At 43.2% G+C, this 10,181-nt stretch overlaps 1 non-coding gene across 1 annotated transcript; it reads left to right on the top strand.

The window, feature by feature from the left end:
• The first annotated feature begins 359 nt into the window (after window positions 1-359).
• Window positions 360-414, top strand: LOC111954678 (U7 small nuclear RNA). The gene has a single exon (XR_002876018.1). It is a non-coding gene; the product is annotated as a U7 small nuclear RNA (small nuclear RNA).
• The last annotated feature ends 9,767 nt before the right edge of the window (window positions 415-10,181 follow it).

Below are 10,181 nucleotides of genomic sequence, written 5' to 3'. Positions count from 1 at the left end.
TGTGGGAAGAACTGGAGTCAAGATGGGCCAGCATCCCTGCTTTAGACACCTTGTTGAGTCCACGCCCCTATATTGTCTTCCCTATATATTGTGTTCCCTACAGGTTATTACATTTACATTTAAGTCATTTAGCAGACGCTCTTATCCAGAGCGACTTACAAATTGGAAAGTTCATACATATTCATCCTGGTCCCCCCGTGGGAATTGAACCCACAACCCTGGCATTGCAAGCGCCATGCTCTACCAACTGAGCCACACGGGACCTCTACCAACTGAGCCACACGGGACCAGGTTATAGAAAACAGTAGATGCTCTGAACTCTCCGTTCAAAACGCAGTCTTAGCTACCTACAGGTCATGGAAAATTAGCTCATTTAGTATTTTTCCAGTAGGTTTCCTCAAGGAGAAAGCCCTCCACGTCTATGCCAAAGTTAATAAAGCAAACTACAGTATACTACAGTCCGCAAAAAAACCACTACAGTAAACACTCGTGTGTGTGTGTGTGTGTGTGTGTGTGTGTGTGTGTGTGTGTGTGTGTGTGTGTGTGTGTGTGTGTGTGTGTGTGTGTGTGTGTGTGTGTGTGTGTGTGTGTGTGTGTGTGTGTGTGTGTGTGTTGTGGTCAGCTCACTACAGGGGTCCTCGATAACAGCTCTTAGACAGCCCATCCTCTCCACCCTATATTAGAATCATAATTCAGAAGGACACATTAAAGGGAATGCGTTTGGTTCAGTAATGCACTAACCAGCCCGGTAAAAGGCTCCACTCTTAGGCCTGGCATTACACACACAAGCCATGCACACATGCATGCATGCGCACAACACACAAAAATGAATGCATGCATGCACACACACATACGCACACATCGCACATTCACGCACACACACACACACAAACACACAAACCCACACACACAAAAAAAATGATGCCCTCCAATGAAGTAAATGTTCAATTCAGTCCCAAAATCCAGCAAGAAATCCAAAATAAGCACAAATCCAAATAATCCAGCTGGAAGAAATTAAGGTAGGATTGATTTGACCTGCTCAGTAGTCTGTAATAATCCAAATGAAAGAATATTCCACAGAAGAAAAAATAATACATGTACTGTATATACAGTGTATAGTATTTGAGTATTTGTAGGCCTTAGAAATAGCCTTCCAAACTTTGTTCCTCAAAAGCAATACTCCACAGAGGGAAATTATCTTGATAATCAGTATAAAAAGTTATTGAAAGTGTTCTCACTTGTACTGTATGTAGTTGAGATAACTAGACTTTTATTCAATCGGAAACGTTTCCTAGTTACAAACATTGTTACACATCCCTCCAATTGACATCATGGGGAAAATAAAGAGTCTACTGTTAGGGATTCATACTTATACATAAGAGCAGCGGCGGCCAGACCATTAGTGGCAGCACCCCACTTGTGATAGGTCAAATCCCAAAAATAGAAGAAGCAAATGTTTTATTGTTCAACAACAACAAACAATATATATATTATTACATTTCTTGATTATGTTTTAAAGGCTCATAAAAGTGTGGTAAATGTCTACATTTTCCTCTTTCAAAAATATATTGTTAAAAACAAGYTGTTCAGTTACAACTCTTCCCCTCAGTGACTACCAGCAGCAGCAGCAGCTCTGCTTCCATGGGTGCATAGACCATGCAAACATTGCTTGGATTGTTTTGCCAGTTATTTGCTATGAGGGGGAACTGCAGCATAAATTATAACAGCACAAAGTAAATGGACCGTCCTGGGGTGCTCAAATGTGCGTCCGTTCAGTCAGAACTTCTGCGTCTGCTCTAGTCTCCCTCCCAATGAGTCTCTCACGCCAGACGGCTTCGTCACGGCTGTTGAAGGAAGAGGACCAAGGTGCATCGTGGTGAGTGTACATTTTCTTTATTATTATGAAAAGACGCCGAACAAAACAATAAACACTACAAATTAAACCGTGAAGCTAAAGGCTAAGTGCCATAAACAAAGTCAACTTCCCACAAAGACAGGTGGGAAAAAGGGCTACCTAAGTATGGTTCTCAATCAGAGACAACGATAGACAGCTGTCCCTGATTGAGAACCCTACCCGGCCAAAACATAGAAATACAAATAATAGAACATAGAATACCCATCCCAAATCACACCCTGACCAAACCAAATAGAGACATACAAATGATCTCTAAGGTCGGAGCGTGACAGGCTTACAGTACTTCCACGTGAGACTAGATCTGTTCTATTAGGTAGAAAAAACGCTAAATCAAAAAGCTAATTGTAATWCACTTGTAAATAAATAATCATAAGAGTCATGGGAGCCTGGGACTTGATMAACCGGACAACTACATCCAACAAGACTCGAAGGACAGAGGTATACACTAGCTAGAACCTTCTCATGATGGATCTGGTAAGACAAAAARCATGGCCAATTTTGTTCCCCCCATGGYGTTAATTAGKTTCTACTGGTGACAGGGCGACATGTTTTGTGGAATAAAACAGCGTAAAACCAGGTGTATCACAAAGCATGTTCCCATTAATTAGCCAGCTACAGTAATTTAGAGAAACATTGAGAAAGAGTTTGGTCAATTTTTTGTCAAATGAACCAGATAAACAGCTAGATAGCTAGTTAGCTCCCTACGCCAATTTCAAGTCTTTTAAAACGAATATCTGACTAACTCAGAAATATGAAGTTATTTCACAATGAAAGTTGCCTGGCTGGCACATCATACTTTGTGACATTATRTTAGCTRGCCATGCCCAGTTAGATGTGTTTTCACTTATTGCTTCTGAATTCTTGTTGCGACCTCCCTGGTTTCCACTGGTTACCACAGCCACAGTCAATATTGGCGAAATTGTACAAATGTATGAAAATAAAAATGCACTTTTTGGTYTTCATTTAAGGTTAGGGTTAGGCATAAGGTTAGCTGTGTATTTAATGTCAGGGTTAAGGTTAGAGTTAGGTTTATCACATTTTAAGAAGAGAAATTGTAGAAAAAGGTGGGCTTTATGACTTTGTAGTTGTGGTAACTAGTGACAACCGTTCTCCCTGGTGCATTCATTCGTGAGCTGGCTGCTCATTCTAAATAGTATAATCTAATCTGTTCGAAATAGTGGCAGCATGTGCAACAGTGGTCATTCCGTTTTTCACATTCAAAAGTGAAATAGGTGTWTTTATGCYGTCGTTCAAATGCAGAGATCGCTTTATGTGTCTTCTAAAAAAAAACGACCGGTATTTTGACAACTTGGCATCATATTTCTGTCATGCTGCTTTGTTGACAACTCCAACCACCTCGAGAAAGAATCATTGCGGCACAGTGTATGTCATTGTTGCTATAAAGCCTAGCTCACTTGATTAAAACCACACARCATTACCATTCAGATGACAGTTGAGTTGTGAGATCACTTCTGTGTATTTGTGTTGTAATATCTAACTCAGACCAGAACGCATTAAAGTAGAGAAAGATACAAGATTAAATTCATACCATATAATGTGCCTGTCAATCTGGCTGTCTGAGTACTGACTATGACTACTGAATACGGTATGGTCCTGTATGGCTACCATTGCCAAGGTCGTTGGTTCAACTCCCACAGGGATCATATAAACATTGACTTATGCACTCATTCTACTGTAAGTGGCTTTGGATAAGAGTGGTTGGTGGAATATATATATATATATATATATATATACACAGTATACTATATAACCCTCTGGAAGTTCAGAGAGGTAGAATAATCAACTCTTATTGGATGATGTTATGAGGCACAGGGCCTTCACCTGAAGTTGGGAAGCTGTCAATGTGAGGGGAGACAACAGTAATCACTTCAGATATTTCGCTGTACTAATGCACACAGGGGGCTTTTGCCCTGAAGCATCTCCAGCTGTCTCTCTGTCTCTCATATCAAGCAGTGTAACCTAATCCACACACACACACACACACACACACACACATATACACACACAAAAAAAATGAGCAGTGTAACCTTATCCTGGATCATTACTGCCTTGCATCAGCACTTCTCTCCTGAACGGTGCTAGCGTTGATTTAAATCCCTGGCACGCGTTTTGCCCCTGCATCACATTGCTGATGGGCGGCTGTCTCTTATCCAAGCCATCTTCCTTCCTTTATCCCTCCAAAGAGCTCCAAACCACTCACTGACTGACTGGCTCCCCTGGCTCTCCTCATCAAAAAGGCCATGCAAAACCTTTCAGTAGAATGATTGAGAACCCCATCGCCAAGTTTGGCTAGTTAAAAACAGCACGGTCTTGAGATGGGGGGAAACGGCAGAATAATTTTCTTATTGGTTACTTTTTGTTTCGTTTTGTCACCGTGAGAGAGAGAGATAAAGAGAAAGAAAGAGACAGAGAGGTATAGAGAGAGGTCTATATATATATAGAGAGAGAGAGAGAGTCAGAGAGATTCACATATAGAGGGAGTGAAGGCAGCAGTAGACTGGGTTTGGGTGTGGTTGAGCTGTGCTCTGGGTGTTTTGGCTGAGCAGCCAGGAGTTAGTTGTTGTGCCTGTGTTCAACACTGGCATCAACAGATTGCTCTAGCCGTGGCTCCTGTGCCAGGGACTGACCAACTGGTGGCTAGCCAGACAAGCGGCTGTGTGCCTGGGCCATTGGCTGGCCTTGCTTGGCCTCTCTGCCTGGTCGTGTACTGGCTCTGGAGACTGAGGTCCAGCCTTATGGCTACATGCACACACACMCACATGCATCAGCACACACRAGCGCACGCGCACAAACACATACACATACMCACACAGCCCTGTAGTACTCTATGAGAAAATAAGTAAKTTGGGCTTATGACTGGAGAACTTCTTTGACTCCAGCCAAGAGGTCCCTTAAAAATGTATCATTACTAATTAGGACACGTTTAATGGTCTCTGAAGAAACTCTACCTATTGCTCTCCATTAAGACACGGATAAATGTGTTAGAAAGGATATGGAGTGAAGGATTCCAGTTGGATCAAGCAACACAGACCAAGTTTAGCTCAAGAAACTGTTTCGAGCACAACTTTTTTAAAATCTCAACCAAACCATATCATGATACCCAGCAACAGCAATTATTTTGTATTGACTGATGAAGAAATCCTTCCCCTACAAACAGAGTAGAGAAAATACCAATTCCAAAACTGGAATCACTGTCTCCGTTGATTTCCCAGGCATATGAGTCGCTCACGGGGGAGCAGAGTGAGAAGGTGAGGCCTGTTCAGACACAATACCGCCACACAGGCTTTCTAATGGWGCGAAGCTACAATTAGCCTGCTCTCCATCTGCTCCTGTGATCTCCAGGGCCTGCTAATGCCTTCTGTTGTCTGCAGTCTGAGCATGTTGTACTCCCACCTGCTACCTGCTAGCAGCTACAGGGCCTGCAAGTCCAGTCAAAAGCTYTCTACTTCGGGTCAACACTTTTCACCACGCACACCTGCTATCTGCTACATGCTATATGCTACCTGCAAGCCCAGCATAGAAATGTACTAGAGAGCTGCTCATCTCCTATCTTTGCAATGACTGCTTCTGTGGCAGCAAGTGTGGTGAAATCTCTCATGTCTCTGAAAGGAATAAAATGGGTCATGTTGTTTCAGATGAAGCTGAATAAAATGGGTCATGCTAGTCTGACTAATGTTATTAGTCAGACTAGGAAAATGGCGCCAACAGATAGGGCTGCCGTGCTTCTAGCTCTTAGGAAACTTTGCAGTATTTATTTATGTGTTATTTCTTATATTATTAGCCAATTTTTTTTGTTTTGTTATTACATACAGCCGGGAATAACTTTTGGATATCAGAGCGGCGGTAACTCACCAGCATTAGCAGCATTACGACCAGGAATACGACTTTCCCGAATCGGATCCAAAACTTTCCCGAGACTTTCCCGAGGCTGATCCAAAACATCGCCGGACTTCTGGTCCAACTCAGGAGGCGCGCACACCACCCACCACTTCCGAGTATATTACTCGCTAATGTTCAGTATCTGGATAATGAAGTTAACGAGCTCAGGGCAAGGATTTCCTTCCAGAGAGACATCAGGGACTGTAACATACTCTGTTTCACTGAAACATTGCTCTCCAGGATATACTGTCTGAGTCCGTACAGCCAATTGGGTTCTCAGTTCATCGCGCAGTCAGAAAAAATATCTCTCCGGGAAAAAGAAGAGTGGGGGTGTATGTTTCATGAATCACTACTCATGGTGTGATTGTAATAACACACAGAACTCAAGTCCTTTTTTCACCCGACCTAGAATACNAATGGTGGACAAAGAAAGATGGTGTATTTTGCTAACGTGGTTAGCTAATAGATTTACATATTGTGTCTTCCCTGTAAAACATTTTAAAAAACAGAAATGATGGGTTTATTCACAAGATCTGTATCTTTCATCTGGTGTCTTGGACTTGTGATTTAATGATATTTAGATGCTACTATTTACTTGTGAAGCTATGCTAGCTATGCTAATCAGTGTGGGGGGGGTGGGGGGTGCTCCCGGATCCGGGTTTCTGAGGCAGTAGAAGTTAACGAGCTCAGGGCAAGGATTTCCTTCCAGAGAGACATCAGGGACTGTAACATACTCTGTTTCACTGAAACATTGCTCTCCAGGTCCGTACAGCCAATTGGGTTCTCATTTCATCGCGCAGTCAGAAAAAATATCTCTCCGGGAAAAAGAAGAGTGGGGGTGTATGTTTCATGATTCACTACTCATGGTGTGATTGTAATAACACACAGAACTCAAGTCCTTTTTTCACCCGACCTAGAATACGTCATTATCAAATGCCGACCGTATTACCGTATAAGAGAATTATCTTCGGTTATAGTCACAACCRTGTATATTCCCCCTCAAGCCGATACCACGACGGCCCTCAAAGAACYTCACTGGACTTTATGCAAACTGGAAACCACATAACCTGAGGCGTAATTTATTGTATCTGGGGATTTTAACAAAGCAAATTTGAGAAACACACTACAGAAGTTCTATCAACACATTAACTGTAGTACTTGCGCTGCTAAAACACTTGATCACTGATACTCCAACTTCCGGCATTCCTACAAGGCCCTSCCCCACCCTCCCTTCGGAAAATCTGATCATGACTCCATTTCTCTCCTCCCTTCCGACAGGCAGAAACTCAAACAGGAAGCACCCGTGCTAAGGACTATTCAACGCTGGTCTGACCAATCAGAATCCACCCTTCAAGATTGTTTTGATCACACTGACTGGGATATGTTCCGGGTAGCCTCCAAGAATAACATCRACAAATACACTGATACGGTGACTGAGTTTATCGGGAAGTGTATAGGAGATGTTGTACCCACTATGACTATTAAAACCTACCCTAACCAGAAACCATGGATAGCTGGCACCATTCGCACAAAACTGAAAGCGCGAACCATCGCATTTAAACATGGTAAGGTGACTGGGAATATGGCCCRCTACCAAGGACTGTGGGCATTCCTTCTCCGTGGCCGACATGAGTAAGACATTTAAGTGTGTAAGACATTTAACCCTCACAAGGCTGCCGGCCCAGATGGCATCCCTAGCCTCATCCACAGAGCATGCTCCAAACCAGCTGGCTGGAGTATTTACGGACATATTCAATCTCTCCTTATCCCAGTCTGCTGTCCCCACAAGCTTCAAGATGTCCACCATTGTTCCTGTACACATGAAAGCAAAAGTAACTGAACTAAATGACTATCGCCCCGTAGYGCTCACTTCTGTCATCATGAAGTGCTTTGACAGACTAGTCAAGGATCATTTCACCTCTACCTTATCTGACACCCTAGACCCACTTCAAGTTGCTTACCGCCCAATAAATCCACAGACGATGCAATCGCCATCGCACTGCACACTGCCCTATCCCATCTGGACAAAAGGAATACCTATGTAAGAATGCTGTTCATTGACTACAGCTCAGCATTCAACACCATATTACCCTCCAAGCTAATCCTTAAGCTCGAGGCCCTGGGTCTGAACCTCGCCCTGTGCAACTGGGTCCTGGACTTCCTGACGGGCCGCCCCCAGGTGGTGAAGGAAGGAAACAACACCTCCACTTCGCTGATCCTCAACACTGGGGACCCACAAGGATGCGTGCTCAGCCCCCTTCTGTACTACCTGTTCACCCATGACTGCGTGGCCATGCACGCCCCCAACTCAATCATCAAGTTTGCAGACGACACAACAGTAGTATGCCTGATTACAAACAATGACGAGACAGCCTACAGAGAGGAGGTGAGGGCCCTGGGAGTGTGGTGCCAGGAAAATAACCTCTCACCCAACGTCAACAAAACAAAGGAGCTGGTCATGGAATTCAGGAAACAGCAGCGGGAGCACCCCCCTATCCACATCGACAGGACCRCAGTGGAGAAGATGGAAAGATTTAAGTTCCTCGGCGTWCACATCACTGACAAACTGAAATGCTCAATCCACACAGACAGTGTGGTGAAGAAGGAGCAACAGCGCCTCTTCAACCTCAGGAGGCTGAAGAAATTTGGCTTGTCACCTAAAACCCTCAATCTACCTGCCCTCCAGGGTACCTACAGCACCCGATGTCACAGGAAGGCCAAAAAGATAATCAAGGACAACAACCACCCGAGCCACTGCCTGTTCACCCCGTTATTATCCAGAAGCGAGGTCAGTACAGGTGCATCAAAGTTGGGACCGAGAGACTGAAAAACAGCTTCTATCTCAAGGCCATCAGACTGTTAAATAGCCATCACTAGCACATTAGTGGCTGCTGCCCTATATACATTGACTTGAAATCACTCGCCACTTTAATAACGGAATACTAGTCACTTTAATAATGTTTACATATTTTGCATTACTCATCTCATATGTATAGACTGTATTCCATCCTATTCTACTGTATCTTAGTCTAAGCTGCTCTGACATTGCTCGCCCAAATATTTATATATTCTTAATTCCATTCCTTTACTYTAGATTGGTGTGTATTGTGTGTATTGTTGTGAAATTGTTAGATATCACTTGTTAGATATTACTGCACTGTTGGAGCTAGAAACACAAGCATTTCGCTACACCCGGAATAACATCTGCTAAACACGTGTGTGTGACAAATACAATWTGATTTGATTTGGTTATTTGTATTTTGTATTTATTATGGATCCCCATTAGCTGCTGCCAAGATAGCAGTTACTCTTTCTGGGGTCCAACAAAATGAAGGCAGTTATACATTTTWAAAAACATTACAATACATTCACAACAGGATTGTGTATGCTATTGTGTGTTTGTATGCATGTCTATGTGCCTGTGTGTGTGTCTCTTCACAGTCCCCACTGTTCCCTAAGGTGTATTTGTATCTGTTTTTTAAATCAAATTTTACTAATTGCATCAGTTACTTGATGTGGAATAGAGTTCCATGTAGTCATAGCTATATGTAGTACCGTGYGCCTCCCATAGTCTGTTCTGAACTTGGGGACTGTAAAGAGACCTCTGGTGGTATGTCTTGTGGGGTATGCATGGGTGTCCGAGCTGTGTACCAGTTGTTCAAACAGACAGCTCAGTACATTCAACATATCAGTCCCTCTCACAAATACAATTGTGATGAAGTCAATCCCTCCTCCACTTTGAGCCAGGAGAGATTGACATGCATAATATTAATGTTAGCTCTCTGTGCACAGGGCCAGCCGTGCTGTCGTGTTCTGAGCCAATTGCAATTTTCCTGAGTCTCTCTATTGTGGCACCTGACCACACGACTAAACAGTAGTCCAGGTGCGACAAAACTAGGGCCTGTAGGACCTGCCTTGTTGATAGTATGGTTAAGAATTCAGAGTAGCGCTTTATTATGGACAGACTTCTCCCCATCCTAGCAACTGTTGTATCAATATGTTTTGACCATGACAGTTTACAATCCAGGGTTACTCCAATCAGTTTAACCTGTTTGGGGTAGGGGGCAGCATTTTCACRTTTGGATGAAAAGCGTGCCCAGAGTAAACTGCCTGCTACTCAGTCCCAGTTGCTAATATATGCATAYTATTAGTAKATTTGGATAGAAAACACTCTGAAGTTTCTAAAACTATTTGAATGATGTCTGTGAGTATAACAGAACTCATATRGCAGGCGRAAACCTGAGACAAATCCAACCAGGAAGTGGGAAATCTGAGGTTTGTAGTTTTTCAACTCTTGGCCTATCGAATACACAGTGTCTATGGGGTCATATTGCACTACCTAAGGCTTCCACTAGATGTCAACAGT

This window comes from Salvelinus sp. IW2-2015, linkage group LG28 (genome assembly GCF_002910315.2).
Source record: "Salvelinus sp. IW2-2015 linkage group LG28, ASM291031v2, whole genome shotgun sequence".
NCBI classification, from domain to species: domain Eukaryota; kingdom Metazoa; phylum Chordata; class Actinopteri; order Salmoniformes; family Salmonidae; genus Salvelinus; species Salvelinus sp. IW2-2015.
This window is presented reverse-complemented; position numbering and strand designations above follow the sequence as displayed.